Source organism: Glycine max, chromosome 15 (assembly GCF_000004515.6).
Source record: "Glycine max cultivar Williams 82 chromosome 15, Glycine_max_v4.0, whole genome shotgun sequence".
NCBI classification, from domain to species: domain Eukaryota; kingdom Viridiplantae; phylum Streptophyta; class Magnoliopsida; order Fabales; family Fabaceae; genus Glycine; species Glycine max.
The window spans coordinates 23,451,073-23,468,328 of NC_038251.2; the positions used below are offsets into that span (position 1 = coordinate 23,451,073).

Below are 17,256 nucleotides of genomic sequence, written 5' to 3' on the forward strand. Positions count from 1 at the left end.
AAAATTAACCTAAAAAACCTAAAAAAATTAAACTAGAAAACCCAACAAAATTAGTCTAGAATTCCCAACAAAATCAACAAAATTAAAGAACAATCTTGCCCCCCACACTTAAACAACACATTGTCCTCAATGTAGCACAATCACAAGATCAAGATCAATCAAAACAATCAATAAAATTGGACAAGTGCAATAAAAGTAAAGAAGTAGACAGAAAAAGAAAACTCCCTAAGTCATGGCGAAAGAGAAGTAGGGTGAAGTAAGGAGGTCTCCTCCACCACTACATCCACTAAGGAGGGATTTTTGAGGAATGGTTTCAGCCGGTGTCCATTGACCTTGAAGCTCTTATCTGTGGATTCACTTTTGATCTCAACTGTACGATAAGGAAAAACATTAGTCACCACAAAAGGACCAATCCACTTTGACCTCAACTTACCACTTATGAGTCCGAGCCTAGAGTTATACAATAAAACTTTCTGTCCAACCACGAAGTCCTTCTTAGCTATCAAGCTGCCATGGAACTTCTTGGTCTTCTCCTTGTAGAATTTGGAATTCTCATAGGTTTCTAAACGGTTCTCATCTAGCTCACTTAGTTGCAACTTCCTTTCCTCTTCAGCTTGATCAATAGAGAAGTTGCAGGTCTTTACAGCCCAGTAGGCTTTGTGTTCTATCTCTATAGGAAGATGGCATGCCTTGCCAAAGACGACCCAATAAGGCGACATTCATATGGGTGCTTTGTAGGTAGTCCTATGCACCCAAAGAGCATCATCCAGCCTGGTGCTCCAATCCTTTCTATTCGGCTGCACAATCTTCTCTAAGATCCTTTTTATCTCCTTGTTTGAAATCTCAGTCTGCCCATTAGTTTAGGGGTGGTAAGGTGTGGAAATTCTGTGCACGACCCCATACTTTTTGAGCAAGGCATACATGGATCTGTTACAAAAATGGGTGCCTTGATCACTAACGATGGCTCTAGGGACTCTAAACTTGCAAAACAAATTAGATCTAACAAAGTCCACAACAACCTTAGCATCGTTAGTTTTGGTGGGTTTGACTTCCACCCATTTTGAAACATAATCAATGGCAAGGAGAATATAAACAAAACCAAAAGAGACAGGGAAAGACCCCATAAAATCTATACCCCAGACATCAAACACCTCACAGAATAACATAGGTTGTTGAGGCATTTGTTGTCTCCATGAAAGTGAGCCGCTTGCTCTCTGACAAGGCTCACAAGTGCTACAAATTCTCCACGCATCCTTAAAGATGGTGGGCCAATAGAAACCGAAGTCAAACAGAATTGCAGGATCGAGTTGATCTCATGGTCTAGAATGCATCTCCTAATAACCTAGTCACTGCACAACTTTCACAAATAGGGGTCATCCTAAATATAATGTTGAGCATCGCTCTTAATTTTATCATTTTGAGCTTTAGATGCTAAGGGAGGAAAAACAGAAGCAACCAAATAATTCACAATATTAGCAAACCAGGGAGTGGGGAAGGAATCAGAAATACTATACTGAATGTACAAATGGCCATAAGGAAAATCATCTTGAATGGGTGAGTCCTTAGACACACGCTCAATCCTACTCAGATGGTCAGCCACGAGGTTCTGTGCACCGCTTCGATCACGGATCTCCAAATCAAACTCTTGGAGCCAAAGCATCCACCTGATCAATCTAGGCTTTGATTCAGCCTTCTTCAACAGGTATTTCAAAGTTGCATGGTCAGTATAAACAATAACATGAGTACCAAGTAAATATGAATGAAATTTCTCAAGAACAAAAACTATCGCTAATAGCTCCTTCTCTGTGGTAGTGTAATTTGCTTGAGCAGCATCCAAAGTTCTGGAAGCGTAGTAGATCACCCGAGGCAGCTTATCAATCTCTTGAGCAAGGATAGCCCCCAATGCGTAATTGGATGCATCACACATTAGCTCAAATGGAGTTGTCCAATCAGGTGACTGAATGATAGGGGTGGTAGTCACCGCACGCTTGAGGCAATCAAAAGCCTCTTTGCATTGGTCATCAAAATCAAACTCCACCTCCTTTTGCAGCAGATTGGATAGTGGAAGGGCCACTTTGCTAAAATCCTTGATAAAGCTCCTATAAAACCCTACATGACCAAGAAAAGAATGAACCTCTCGCACACAAGAGGGGTAAGGCAATTGTGAAATAACATATATTTTTGCAGGGTCTACCTCTATGCCCCTACTGAAAATGATATGCCCTAAAACTATACCTTGTTCTACCACGAAGTGACATTTTTCAAAATTCAGCACAAGGTTAGTTTCAATGCATCTACTAAGAACTCTATCCAGACTATCCAAACATGCATCAAAAGAGGATCCATAAATAGTAAAATCATCCATAAACACCTCTATGCATCTCTCTAAAAAATCACTGAAAATGCTAAGCATACACCGCTGGAAGGTACCAGAGGCGTTGCATAGGCCAAAGGGCATCCTTCTATAGGCAAAAGTGCCAAAGGGACAGGTGAATGTGGTTTTTTCTTGATCCTCAGAAGCAATATGAATTTGTAAATAACCAGAAAAACCATCAAGAAAATAGTAATGAGATTTACCTGCCATGCGCTCAAGCATTTGGTCAATGAATGGTAGGGGAAAATGATCTTTTCTGGTTACCTGGTTCAGCCTCCTATATTCAATGCAGACTCGCCAGCTATTCTGCACTCTTGTGGGGATAAGCTCATCCCTCTCATTCTTGATGACTGTGAGGCTTGTCTTCTTAGGAACCACTTGGACTGGACTCACCCACTGGCTGTCAAAAATGGGGTAGATGATTCCAGTTTGTAAGAGCTTGGTCACTTCCTTTTTCACCACATCTAGAATGACGGGGTTGAGTCGTCGCTGTGGCTGTCTCACTGGCTTAGCTCCATCCTCTAAAAGTATCCTATGCATGCAGGTAGATGGGCTAATACTAGGAATGTCTGCTAAAGTCCATCCAATGACTTTCTTGTGCTTCTTGAGAACTAGCAACAACTTCTCCTCTTGCTCAGCAGCAAGGGAGGCAGAGACGATCACTGGAAATTTTTCCTTGTCCTCCAAGTAAGCATATTTGAGGATTGCTGGTAAGGGCTTCAACTCTGGTGTGGGTGGTGGCTGAACAGTGGGAGGTACCAGGGTAGGAGAAGAAGACGGTTCCTCAGCCTGTACCTCATAAAGCAAGTCAGAAGTATATGTACTTCCTGCAACATGGTTAGTGCATTCTGACTCTAAAAAATCAACATTAAGAGGTACAACACCCAGAAAATCAGAACCAGACTCAAATTCAGATTCATTCTCAACATAAAAATCAGATACAGGATCAAATGCAAACTCAGATTCAGATTCAATGCATAAGGAATGACAAGTATATAGATAAGATAAAAATGGATGTTTCCTACCATGAAGAACAGAATCAAAATCAAACATATAATCATCAATAATCTGATCAATTATCTCAGCACGAAAAACGGAATGATCCTCAGATAGATGTTTCATGGCATTAAGAATGTTAAAATGAACAACAATATCACCAAATTCCATAGACAATGTGCCAGCATAAACATCTATCTTGGTTCGGGTTGTTTTCATAAATGGCCTGCCTAAAATAATTGGAACTGAACCATGGGAAAATCCCTCTTCCATATTAAGAACATAAAAATCAACAGGAAATATAAGTTCACCAACCCGAACCAGCACATCCTCTATGAAACCTACGGGGTAAGCAACACTTCTATTTGCCAAATGAATCACCACATCTGTAGATTGCAAAGGTCCAAGAGATAAAGAATTGAAAATGGACAGAGGCATGACACTAACTGATGCTCCTAGATCTAGCATGGCATTCTCAAATTTACTTTTCCCAATAATGCAAGGTATACAGAAAGTACCTGGGTCCTTACATTTCTCAGGAATGTGAGGAACATATTTACCTATCAATGCTGACACATTTCTGCCCATGCTAATCCTTTCATTGCCTTTGAGCTTCCTTTTGTGGGTGCACAGCTCCTTTAGAAACTTGGCATATCTTGGAATCTGCTTGATGGCATCTAGTAGAGGTATGTTCACCTCTATTTTCCTGAAGGTCTTCAAGATCTCCTTTTCCGCTTCTTCCATTTTTTTGTTTGGAGTTGCTCTAGGTGGGAATGGAAGAGGGATAGGAGGCTGCGGTAAGTCAGAATTACTAGAAGAAGGTCCACCTGCATGAAAATTTTTGTTAGGAAGCTTTGTCTTTTGTGCAACTATCTCATCCTCTTTTTTAGGTGTAGAATGAAGCTTGACAGGTTCAGGTGCAGGTGCTGCTACTGGTGGAGGTACTTGAATTTGGTTGCCAGACCTCAAGGTGATCGCACTCACATTTTTCGGATTCTGCATAGTTTGTGAAGGCAAATTGTCAGAATTTTGGGACTGAGCTTGGTTCAACTGAGTAGCCATCTGCCTCATCTGATTTGTCAGACTCTGAATGGAGGCTCTTGTCTCTTGCTGAAATTGCATATTCTGGATGGTCATTTGCCTCACTGACTCTTATAAGGAAGGTTGAGGAGGAGCCTCAGTTGCTTGTTGTCTTTGTTGTGACTGCTGCTGTATTGGAGGAGGAACACATGGCTTGCTTGGACCAGCAGCATTCTGGAAAGGAGGGACATGCTATTGTTGTTGCGGAGGACTTGCCCATCTCTGATTTGGATGATTTCTCCAACCTGGATTGTATCTGTTGCTTGAAAGATCATAATTATTATGCTGTTGTTGGTTTTACTGCTGAAGGGGTCTATTATAAATGTTTGCAGCATAAGCTTCAGGTTGGTCATTGACTCTAGATTACTGCAAAGAAGGACAAAGATCTGTATGATGATCTACAGAAGAACATAGACCATAGACTCTTACAACAAGTGCAAATTTCTGATTCAAGGCAAGCTGAGTACTAGGTTGACCAAGGCATCAAGTTTTCCCTCAAGCTTTTTATTTTCAGTAGATGAAGATGAATCTGTGGCCACCTCATGGACTCCTCTAAGGACAATAGCATCATTTCTTGCACTGAATTGTTGGGAGTTGGAAGCCATCTTCTCAATCAAATTCCTAGCCTTAGCAGGGGTCATATCACCAAGAGCTCCACCACTGGCAGCATCAATCATACTCCTCTCCATGTTGCTAAGTCCCTCATAGAAATATTGAAGAAAGAGTTGCTCAGAAATCTGGTGGTGAGGACAGCTTGCACACAATTTCTTGAATCTTTCCCAGTACTCATACAAGCTCTCTCCACTAAGTTGCTTGATGCTTGAAATGTCTTTTCTGATGGCAGTGGTCCTAGATGTAGGGAAAAATTTCTCCAAGAACACCCTCTTAAGGTCATTCCAGCTGAAAATGGACTTGAGAGCAAGGTAGTATAGCCAATCTTTTGCCACTCCCTCCAGAGAATGAGGAAAAGCCTTTAGAAAGATATGATCTTCTTGGACATCAGGGGGCTTCATGGTGGAACAAACAATATGGAACTCCTTAAGATTCTGCTTATGAGGATCTTCACCTGCAAGACCATGAAACTTGGGCAGCAAATGTATTAGTCCAGTCTTAAGAACATATGGAACACCCTCATCAGGATATTGAATGCATAAGCTTTCATAAGTGAAATCAGGTGCAACCATCTCCCTAAGAGTCCTCTCACGAGGTGGAGGTTGAGCCATGTTCTCAGTATGAAAATTAGTAGTTGAATGCTCAAAATCAGAATATTCAGAATCACCAGCAACAAAATACTCAGAATGCTCAAAATGCTCACAATGCTCGAAATGCACAGAATGATCAGGATGCACACTATGCCTAACTAATCTATGAAAGGTTTTATCTATTTCAGGATCAAAGGGATGTAAATCACCTGGATTGCCCCTAGTCATGCACTATATGCAACAAATAATGTGTTCTCAAACAAGCACCAGGGGAGGGTTAAAACTACAACTATAGTCAAATGATATCCAAATGAGCTGGAATTTTGTGAGCAACACCCTAAAATCATGAAAAGATAGCACCAAAAATTTCAAACAAAAATTCAAAGTCTAACTATGAAAACTACTTAAGCAAAGTTTAGAAAAATAGGACAATAATACTTGAAAAATAAAAAAAAAAAACTTAGTAAACAGCTGATTTTTCAAGTTTGGAAGACCCCAAGCCAATTGCCACAGTATGGGAAATTTTTTTCTACCCCAAATGCATATATAATAATAGTCATTTTGATACCCGCAGCAAAAGTTATGGTCGTTTTAAGTTTTGCTAAAAACAAGTTTCCAAAATTTTTGTCTCTCTCAAATTCAACCACACCAAGTGCTCCTGGTATTTTCACACAAAATATGGATCAAAAGAAACTACCACACAAAAAATAAGCCAAAAATAACAACTCTAACTGTCAAAACAAAAATCGCTAATTAAATTACAAAATAGTTGCTAATTCTCAGTCGCTAATCACTGTTCACAGTAAAACACCAACTAAATCAGTCGCTAAACAGGAGACACGACTGAAATGCAAAACAGAACGCTACATAAAACAAAAAAACTAAACACTATTATGAACCTTTGGCCCACTGCTTCCCGGCAACATCGCCAAATTTGATCGAGGCCATTCTCGAATCAAATAAACATTAAAAATGCAGTATCTAGGAAGTGATCCTAGGTCGTCTCCCAACGAGCAATGGTCAACCAACGTTCATAATAGATAGTGATAAAATAGTAACGAATTTGGGGGGGGGGGGTTGTTTGTTTTTGTAATTTAAACAACAAGCAAATTTTAATTAGAAAATAACAAAATTAAAACATGTTGTTTCCCCTTGATTCACAAACAAGTCTCTTATCCTAGGTTATGAGGATTTATCCCTAACCAGTTCAACCACTTAATCCAACCCTAAATTAAATTACTAAGCGAAAATTAACATAAGGTTGTCATTATGTGATTAAGCAACACATACACCAATTAATCATGAACGAAACTGATCATTAAGCATGAACGTAAATTAAGCGCAGAGGCAATTAATCAAGCACTAAGCATGCATGGATTAATAGCAACAAATACAGAGTAATTGGTGAAGAGGAAAAACTGATCAGTATTCAATAGTAATAACAAAACCTCAAAGAGAGTTGTGCTTGATCCTCAAGAGAAAACAACGCTGGAGACTTAGTCTTTCATTAATCAGCATAAAACGAAATTGTAGATTGAAGCAGAAACGAAATTGCAGAAAACGAATTTTATTCTACGTGAACAGTGTGCATGAACAATAATAAAAACTGGAATTGCAAAACCCTAAAATTATTCTCCTCTCCGAAAAACTCCATAAACTAAAACCCTGGTGTTGTTATATAGGTCATCAGCCCCAAAGCTTACAAATCTATTTTAAGTCCAAGCCCATAAACGAAATAAAATAAAATCTGGGCAAGATAAGATAAGATTGGATGAAATGAAATCTGGACGAAATAAAATCTAGATGAAATAAAATCTGGATAAGATAAGATTTGATAAAATAAAATTGTCTGCTCTCTTCAAGTCCAAGCCCGATTCCGGATTCAAGCCCAATTGCTTATAATTCTCCTAAAATTAAATTAAAAACACAAAATTAGTCAAGTAGGCCTAAATGATAAAACTGCATAATTAATTTGACAATTAAGGCTAATCAGTAATTAAAATGGATAAGAAATTAGTGCAAGTAGGATATTGTGAAAGCAATGCATCGACGATTGACACATCACCGATGTTTCCTAAGCCTTTAGTTATCCATTATACTAAGGGTGTCACCTCCCTAACTCTTAGCACACCACGTCTATCACTATACAAGTATCGAAGGCTTTCCCATAGAAAGACAACAAAGCAGTGCCATGGAAGTATGGTGTGGAAGTTTGTGTTGATGGATATGATGGAAAAGAAACTCCTAATGTTACAAATATTGCAGGAGTTGGTAGCATGACTTGAAGTGGTTGAATATACACTCCATATGAGGAATGAGGAGAAATGAAAAGAAAGGATAGATCTCGAAGTGGTTGATGAAGAGAAGGCAAAGAAGCAAGAGGAAAGAAGAAAATAAGTTTATGATGAAGAGGCTAATGAATTCTTAAAGTTCATTAGACAAAGTGAGTATGCAGTGATAGACCAACTGAATCGCATTCCTGCCAAGATATCACTATTGTCACTTATACTGAATTCAAAACCTCACAGGAAGATGTTGTTCAAGGTATTGAATGAGGCTCATTTTATTCATGATATATCTGAAGAGAAATTTGAAGGGATTGTTGGAAACATCACTACTAGTAACCACCTCACATTTACTGATGATGAGATACATGTGGAAGGAGCAAGGCATAATAAGGCCTTGCACATATCAATGAAATGCAAAGATCATATCTTGGCAAAAGTGCTAGTTGACAATGGTTCTTCCTTGAATGTGATGCCGAGGACAACACTCACCAAGTTACCATATGATGAATCCTACATAAGGCCAAGTGCTTTGGTGGTTAGGGCTTTTGATGGGTCACATAGAAAGGTAATTGGTGAAATAAGCCTACCTATCCACATCGGTCATGTTACCTTTGAGGTAGTATTTCAAGTAATGGACATTGTACCAGCTTATAGTTGCCTTCTTGGAAGACCTTGGATTCATTGCACAAGGGCTCTACCTTTTACCTTTCAGCAACATGTCAAATTTGTTGTTGATGAAAAATTGGTAATTATTTTTTATGAAGAGGACTTGCTGGTTAGCAAACCCTCATTTCAGGGACTTGAAATTGCCAATGCCACTTATGTGAAGGAGGGAAAAACCATCTCAAAATTCCAACCATCAAGTGCATCCATGATGGTGGCAAAAGTTATGCTTGAGAATGAGTATCACTATCGGAATGGATTAGGAAGAAATGCACAAGGCTTAAGCCCGCTGCCTAACTTGATTGAAAATAAGGACTGCTTTGGTTTGGGCTATAAACCTCCAAAGGAGGACAAGAGGAGGATTGCACATGAGAAAAAAAGAAAAGAGGTTAGTTAGCTTGGAGAATATGGAGCCAAGGACTGAAGGGATCCCTATATGTGACCTGTAGGAGAGTTTTTGAAGTGTTAGGTTTGAGATTCCCAGTTTGATAGCTATTGTTGAATGAGACATTTTTAAGGATGAACACATCAACTGGGTTCATGCTTGCCCGCCAAATGCTGAGCTTAGCAATTGGGAGATTATTGAGCTTCATATGATTTTCAATTCAAAATTAAAGTAATTTTTGTAGTACTAATCCTATTGCTCTGCCTAAGGCTTTAGGATATTTACTTTGTTAAATAAGGGTTCTTTTTTCCTTTCAATATATCATAAATAAAAATGAATTATGTTTCTAGTATATATTTTCTTTCTTCTATTTTCTTTGTCTCATTCAATGCTTCTATCTCAATCTTAAATAATGCTAATTTGAAAATAATGTGCTTGAAAGTGATAATGCTTGTATTGCATCACGTAGTTTTGAGTGCCTTGACAATCAGGTGGATGAGGAAATTGAGGATGATTTGGAACCTTCCCTTGAACTACTGAGATTGGTGGAACAAGAGGCTAAAGAGATCAATCCCCATGAAGAAACGACTGAGGTGGTTAATTTGGGGATTGAAAAGAGAAAAGAGAGGTCAAAGTTGGCAAAATTATGAATGAAAGTAAACGCCCCAAATTGATAAAGCTCCTATGAGACTATAGCGATGTTTTTGCTTGGTCATATCAGGATATGCCAGGTCTTGATGCTAGGATAATGGAGCATAAGTTGCCATGAAAGCCAGAATGTCCTTCGGTTAAACAAAAGTAAAGGTGGACGAAACCTGAACTATCTTTGAAAAGTAAAGGAGGTTTAAAAGTAGTTGGATGCAGGCTTTCTTTTCATTGCCAAATACCCACAATGGGATGCTAACATAGTGCTAGTTCCAAAGAAGGATGGAAGAGTACGAACATGTGTTGATTACTGAGATCTAAATAGAGCCAGTCCAGATGATGATTTCCCATTACCCCGTATTGACATGCTGGTGGATAATACAACCAAATATACATGCTTTTCTTTCATGGATGGCTATTCTGCTTATAATTAGATCAAGATGGTAGAAGAAGATAGGGAGAAAACCATATTCATTACACCGTGGGGCACTTTTTGTTATAAGGTCATGCCATTCAAACTAAAGAATGTTGGGGCAACATACCAAAGAGCGATGGTGACCTTTTTCCATGACATGATTCATAAAGAGATTGAAGTTTATGTAGATGACATGATTGCCAAATTGAAAAATGAAGAAGATCATGTAATTCATATACAAAAGTTGTTTGAGCAATTAAGGAAGTTTAAGTTGAGACTTAATCCCGCCAAGTGGACTTTTGGCGTGAAGTTGGAAAAGTTATTGGGGTTTGTAGTCAGCCAAAGAGGAATTGAAGTGGATCTTGACAAGGTTCACACAATTCTGGACATGCCACCTCCTTGCAGTGAAAAACATGTTCAATGTTTCTTAGGGAGGCTGAATTATATTGCTCGATTTATATCATAGTTAACAACCACGTGTGAACCTATCTTCAAGCTGTTGTGCAAAAATCAACCAATGGAATGGAACAATGATTTCTAGGAAGCCTTTGAGAAAATAAAACAATTGCAAAATCTCCCAGTTTTGGTTCCACCAGTCCCTGGAAAGCCTCTGATTATGTATCTGACAGTGTTGGATGGGTCTATCGGTTATGTGTTAGGACAACATGATGAGTCTAGAAGAAAAGAGTGTGCCATTTATTATTTGAGCAAAAAGTTTACTTATGAGTCCATATATTCATTATGAAAGTGGACTTTTTGTGTTTTAGCGTGGGCACCTCATTGCTTAAGGAAATACATGCTAAGCCATACGACTTGGTTGGTGTCTAAAATGGACCCAATTAAATACATTTTTGAAAAGCCTTCTCTTATAGGGAGAATTGCTCGATGACAGGTTCTCTTATTGGAGTATGAGATTGTGTATGTGACTCAAAAGGCGATTAAAGGTAGTGCTCTGGAAAATTATTTAGCACATCAACCCGTAAATGATTATCAGTCAATATAATGTGAATTCCCCGACAAAGACATTATGGTGGTGCTTCAGGAGGAAGAGTCACCAAAAGAAAGAAAATGGATCATGTTGTTTGATGGAGCATCCAATGCACTAGGGCACGAGATTGGAGCTATTTTAATTTCCCCAGAAAAACAATACATCCCAATCACAACAAGGTTGTGCTTTGAATGTACAAATAATGTGGTAGAGTATGAAGCATGTACTTTGGGGGTTCAGGAAGTCGTAGAATCAAAAGTTAAAAAATTTGAGGTCTATGGTGACTCGGCCTTGGTCATTAACCAATTGAATGGTGAATGGGAAACTTGAGATACCAAGCTAATTCCTTATCACACTTACATTAAGGAATTGATGAAGAAATTTGAGGGAATTTCTTTTGATCATATCATTCAGGAAAATAATCAGTTGGTGGATGCATTAGCCACCTTGTCCTCTATGTTTGCATTGAGCAAGGATGAATACATGTCACACATAAAGATCTAATGTCATGGACAACCAACATATTGCCAATTGGTATAGGAAGCGTTAGATGGAAAACCATGGTACTATGATATTAAGAAATATATCAAAAGTCAAGAATATCCACTAGGTGATTTAGAGAATGATAAGATAACCTTGAAAAGGCTAGCAATGAGTTTCTTTTTGAATGGAGATGTGTTATTAGGAGAAATCATGTCATGGTGTTACTCATATTCGTAGATATAGCTGAAGCACAAAGGATTATCAAAGAAGTTCATGAAGGCTTATTTGGCACCCACACAAATGGGCATGCCATGGCAAGAAAGATCTTGAGAGTTGGTTATTATTGGTTGACAATGGAGGTTGATTGCTTTAGTTATGTGAGGAAGTGTCATAAGTGTCAGACGTATGCAGATAATATCAATGCTCCACCTACTTCCTTAAATGTTTTGGCTTCCCCTAGGCCATTCTCAATGTGGGGAATGGATGTCATTGGTCCCATCAAACCAAAAGCATCAAATGGACATGACTTCATCCTAGTTGCGATTGACTACTTCACTAAGTGGGTGGAAGCCGCTTCATATGCTCGTGTAACACAGAATGTGATAGTGAAGTTTATCAAAAGGGAGTTGATTTGTTGCTATGGCGTGCCAAGCAAGCTAATAACTAATAATGCCACCAACCTGAACAACAAGATGATGACAAAATTATGTGTTGATTACAAAATCCAACGTCATAATTCTTCTCCATATCTCCTAAAGATGAATGGGGCAATTGAAGCAGCAAACAAGAATCTCAAGAAGATAATCCAGAAGATGGTGGTGACATACAAAGATTGGCACGAAATGCTACCATTTGCTTTACATGGGTATCATACCTCAGTTTTCACTTCAACAGGTGCAACTCCATTTTTCTTAGTATACGGGATGGAAGCAATCTTACCCATTAAAGTTGAAATCCCTTCTTTAATAGTATTGATGGAAGCAAAGTTAGAAGAAATAGAGTGGGTCCAAATTTGTTCTGAGTAATTAAATTTTATTGAGGAGAAAATGTTGAAGGCGATTTGCCATGGCCAGTTATACCAAAAGAGATTAAAGAAAGCATTTGAAAGGAAGGTATATCCCAAGGAATTTCAAGTGGGAGATTTGGTTCTGAAGAAGATTCTTCCAAACAAAAAAGACAGGCTTGGTAAATGGACACCAAATTATAAGGGACACTATGTGGTCAAGAAAACATTCTTAGGAGGAGCTTTGATCCTCACAAACATGGATGGTAAACAATTCTCATATCCGGTAAATTCCGTTGCAATGAATAAGTTTTATGCTAGATTGAAAACCCAAAAGGGAAATCTAGGCAAAAGTTAGAGAAAAAAAAACAAAAACGAAAAAACAAAACTAGGTTTATAACCTGAGAGGGCGATCTAGGCAAAGTTAGAGTAACCTACCAAGTTGAAAGGGACATCTTGAGAAGGTGTGGAGCAAGAAATTGGGGCAAATGAGTGTTAAAAATAATTTTTCTCTGAAGTCTATTGTCGAACAGTCAAAGTTACTGACATGTGTTACTAACATTAACATTTGGAAAGCGTCACTCCAGCAGCAAAGTCATCCACTAATGTTTCCATTCTCTAAATTTGTTGTACATATCATTTTTTCTTTTCTTTGTTGTATTATCCTTGTAACTGTTTCACCTTATCTTGAATAAAATTGTTTGTTTCCCTTTATTAGTTTGCATTTTTATAAGAACATGTCGAAAGGAAATACATGTCAAACATTCAAATAAAAAGAATTACAAATACTTTGATAAGCTTTGGAAAGTCAAGGTATGCTCAATGAGTTCTCAAAGTGCATCCAACAAGGTGACATTGCATTTACTCACAAAGGCTTGTAGCAACATACTATTAACCCCATGTCTCACTTAAGACAAAAGTGCAAGTTAAAGTTCTACTCATCCATGAATTCTTAGCCTGAATACCTCACTGGCCATCAACCTTGCAGCCTAGATACCTCACCGACACTCAACATCATCAAGCCCAAAACCAACACTGCCACCAACATTCAAAGCCCGGAACCAACACTAGCACTTGCACCAAGCCTGGAACCAGCACCAACACTAGCATTCAAAGGCCAAAACCAGCACCAACACCCTGAATCAAGCCAAGAACTAGCACCAGCACCCTACGCCAAGCCAGAACACTGCTACCCTGCATTAAGCCCAAAAACATCATTCAAATCCTAGAAACAACACCGACACATCTACATTCAAAGTCCAAAAATAGCATCGACACATATACTTTCAAAGCCCAACACTGACCTAGCAACTGCATTCAAGTCCAGAACTCGAGAAGCATTAGCAAAAATCTTGTATGGCTCTTGTATTGAGCTTCCGAATAAAATTGATTCACTTGTTTACTCATTTCTTGCCATAATAATCTTAAAAATTTCATTATTTAGATTATTTGACAAGAAATTAGTAAAGAGGGGCAATTGTTTTTTGTATCTAAAAAATCTTGTTTTGTTTAACATGAAGAAATAAAGAAGTCATTGCAATTATTGGAAATACTACTAGAGGAACAAAAATGAAGGAAAGTTTATCATAAAATGGGTACCTCAATTTACTATGTGTGAATACTTAATTTTATCTGAGTTATTTTTTATCTTTTAAATAAAAAATATTTAAAATATTTTTGAAAAAAAAAGATAGAAGATGTGATAGTTACAAGAAGATTGGGCCATTAGAGGATATTTCAGTTATACTGGAGTAACTAGAGAAAATAATATGATCACTCAAAGATAAGATCATGAAGTTACAAGTTTAAAAACAAGGAGATCATGATATAGTGGAATCAATTAGTTACTTAAAGATCAAGTTATTTTTGGTCTATAAAAGGAGACCCACGACCGCTCATAAGAATAAGAAAAGCAAAGAGAGAAAAAAAAAATAGTGGAAAAATCACTGAAGAAAGAAACTATAAAGGTGGAGTACTAGTTTTTTTTCTCACTCATGCACATGTTGCAGTAGGGCTTAGGTGGGTTCATATTTCAGCCACTATTCAAAGGTTATCTTTGTTGCATTTTTTTTTTCGTTTCATTATATCAATACTTTTCCCAAATCTAATATATCTATAATAAAAGAGTAGTCCAATGAAAAGCCTATTATGCCCATGCTTCAAATGTTGACATGTGGCACTTTTCTTGGTTTTTTGGTCTTTTTGCCCCTCCAAGTTTTAAACCTGTTTTCTTCTGTGGACAATTCCACGTGTCTCGCTCTCCGATCGTCAATCGATTTTCTTCTCTAAACAAGGCCACGTGTCTCGCTCTCCAGCCGTCTCCAGTCATGTTGGTGTTGACGTATGGCGGTTGCACTCTGCAACACGCTTGCTTCCTCTGCTCTCCATCAAATGTCCCGTCAAGAAAACCCGTTTCTTCATTTGTATCATCCTTTGCCTCTTCCTTCTTCAGTTTTCTTCAGCTTGGTGGTTGTTGAATGTCCCCACGAAGAAGCATCCAGCAGGCAAGGTTTTTGTACCCTTTGCTGTTATGCATATTTGTTTGGTTAGTAATTGCCTCTATTTGCTCTTATGCATGTTTTCTTCAACTTTGTGGTTTTTGAATGCCCCCGCGAAGAAGCATCCAACAGGCAAGGTTTTTTTACCCTTTGCTGCATTTTTGGCTGCTTCGTTATTATGCATGTTTGCTTCCTTTCTAATACTATTCACTTTCTTTGTTTCCAATTGTAACACATTAGCACTGTTGTTGTGTGCCTAATACGGTATTGTTTTTATTTTTTTCCCTGCCTTCATTCTGTTACTTTTATTTGCTGTTATTCAACATTTACAATGTACTTCATTCAGCATGAAAGGTTTAAATTTTTATTCCTGCTATTATGCATGTTTTCTTCAGCTTGGTGGTTGTTGAATGTCGTCACGAAGAAGCATCCAGCAGGCAAGGTTTTTGTACCCTTTGCTCTTATGTATGTTTGTTTGGTTACTAATTGCCTCTATTTGCTCTTATGCATGTTTGCTTCCTTACTAATACTATTCACTTTCTTTGTTTCCAGTTGTAACACATTAGCACTATTGTGGTGTGCCTAATACGGTATTGTTTTCCTATTCAATGTTGTCATCTTTTTGTTGTTGGAAGTTTTAGCATTTTTGGTTGCTTTGTTATTATACATGTTTTCTTCCTTTTAAATTTGTTTATACAAGTTGTCGTACACATTTTTTTTACATGTTTATACTGTTTTTTTTTCCTCTTCAATGTTCTCTTCTTCGTTATTTAGTTGGTTTTAGTGTTATTTTGTTGCTTTTGTTGTCCCAAACCTGTTATAACAAATTAAGGAAAGGCATTTGTTCTTTAATCTCTGCTTTAGTTTTTTTTGGGCAATTTTTATTGTTGCTTTCTTGCGTGCTCATTGTGTTTGTTGTTATCATATTATCTATTTCTTTTGTGCTGGAAATTATACATTTTTGTGTCATTTTTATGCAGAATTATAGCTCGCATTCTTGACAAGATAAAGGACATCGATGGATCAAAAGAAACCCTTAAACTTGTTGTCAGGATAACTGACCTTTGGTTTGTTGGAATGCCAAATAAGTCTGAACAAGCTGAGATGATTATAGTGGACTCAGATGTATGCTTTTAGCCTCTCTTTGTCTTTGGTCCATGATTTACCATTCTAACAGTTTGTTTCATACTTTGCCCATGACCAGGGTGATCAAATTCACGTGGTTTGTAAGAGAGACCAACTGAAGTCTTGGAAGTCGGTTTTGAAAGAGAATTGTACTCATGTGATGCACAATTTTAAAGTCATGAAGAATGATGGTCAATACAGAGTTTGTGACCACCAATATAAATTGGTGTTTACTGGAGTTATTGTTCTTAGACAAACTCATTTGGACAATGTTCCTTTAAAAAAAAAATACAATTTTACTCAATTTTCCAATATCATTGTTGGCCACTTTCAACCTGGCCTGTTGGTTGGTAAGTTCAGCTACAATTTGGCTGCTGACTTTTTTCTGTAATTTGTAGCCATCTTTTTATAACATGACTTTCATTTTTCAAATTTCTTAAGACATTATTGGTGTTGTTGATGAGGTTGTCTTCCGCCATGTTTCATCAAGGAGTACAAGGGTTGTTTTTAAACTGAAGGACTTGAGGTTATGTTGTCCAATTTTCCCTTTGATTTTTAAATTTTGGGTCCTATGTTATTAATGGTTGTGTCAATTTAATTTCCAACCTTTGAATCTTATATCCATGTTGGATTATTATATACTAATACGGTGACCATCATTTTTTTATAGCAGCGAACAATTGCTATCTTGCACTCTGTGGGAAGATTATTGCTTGCAGTTCTTAGAGTACTTAAATGAGTGTCAAAGTGATGGCCCGATAATTGTTTTGTTGACCCATGCTAGAATTAAAGAAGCCCAGGGTATAGTCTCATGTGGAATTTGTCCATTCTTTTGCTTCTTATATGGCATCTTATATTTATGTTTTTGGCATTTGTAGGATCGTATCCACCGTCAGTGAGTAATTCTTTGAAGGCTTCAAAGTTAGTTAGTAATGAACTGGTGGACGAAATTCAAGAATTCAAAGATAGGTATTTTGCTCATGTGATTAACTTAGTTTGGTTATTTTTGCCTGGCCTTTCATATTAATTCTATATGTCTAGGCTTTCTGAATTAGGCATTGAGGTCCACTCAGTTATGACACCTCGCGGTCAAGGGAGTTCACAGCTTTCA

At 37.7% G+C, this 17,256-nt stretch overlaps 1 long non-coding RNA gene and 1 other non-coding gene across 2 annotated transcripts; both read left to right on the forward strand.

Moving 5' to 3' along the window:
• Nucleotides 1-5,185: 5,185 nt before the first annotated feature.
• Nucleotides 5,186-5,292, forward strand: LOC112999635 (small nucleolar RNA R71). Its single transcript, XR_003264846.1, has one exon. It is a non-coding gene; the product is annotated as a small nucleolar RNA R71 (small nucleolar RNA).
• Nucleotides 5,293-16,651: 11,359 nt separating this feature from the next.
• LOC121173521 (uncharacterized) lies at nucleotides 16,652-17,232 on the forward strand. Its single transcript, XR_005888594.1, has 3 exons — nucleotides 16,652-16,946; nucleotides 17,024-17,114; nucleotides 17,187-17,232. It is a non-coding gene; the product is annotated as an uncharacterized lncRNA (long non-coding RNA).
• Nucleotides 17,233-17,256: the final 24 nt, after the last annotated feature.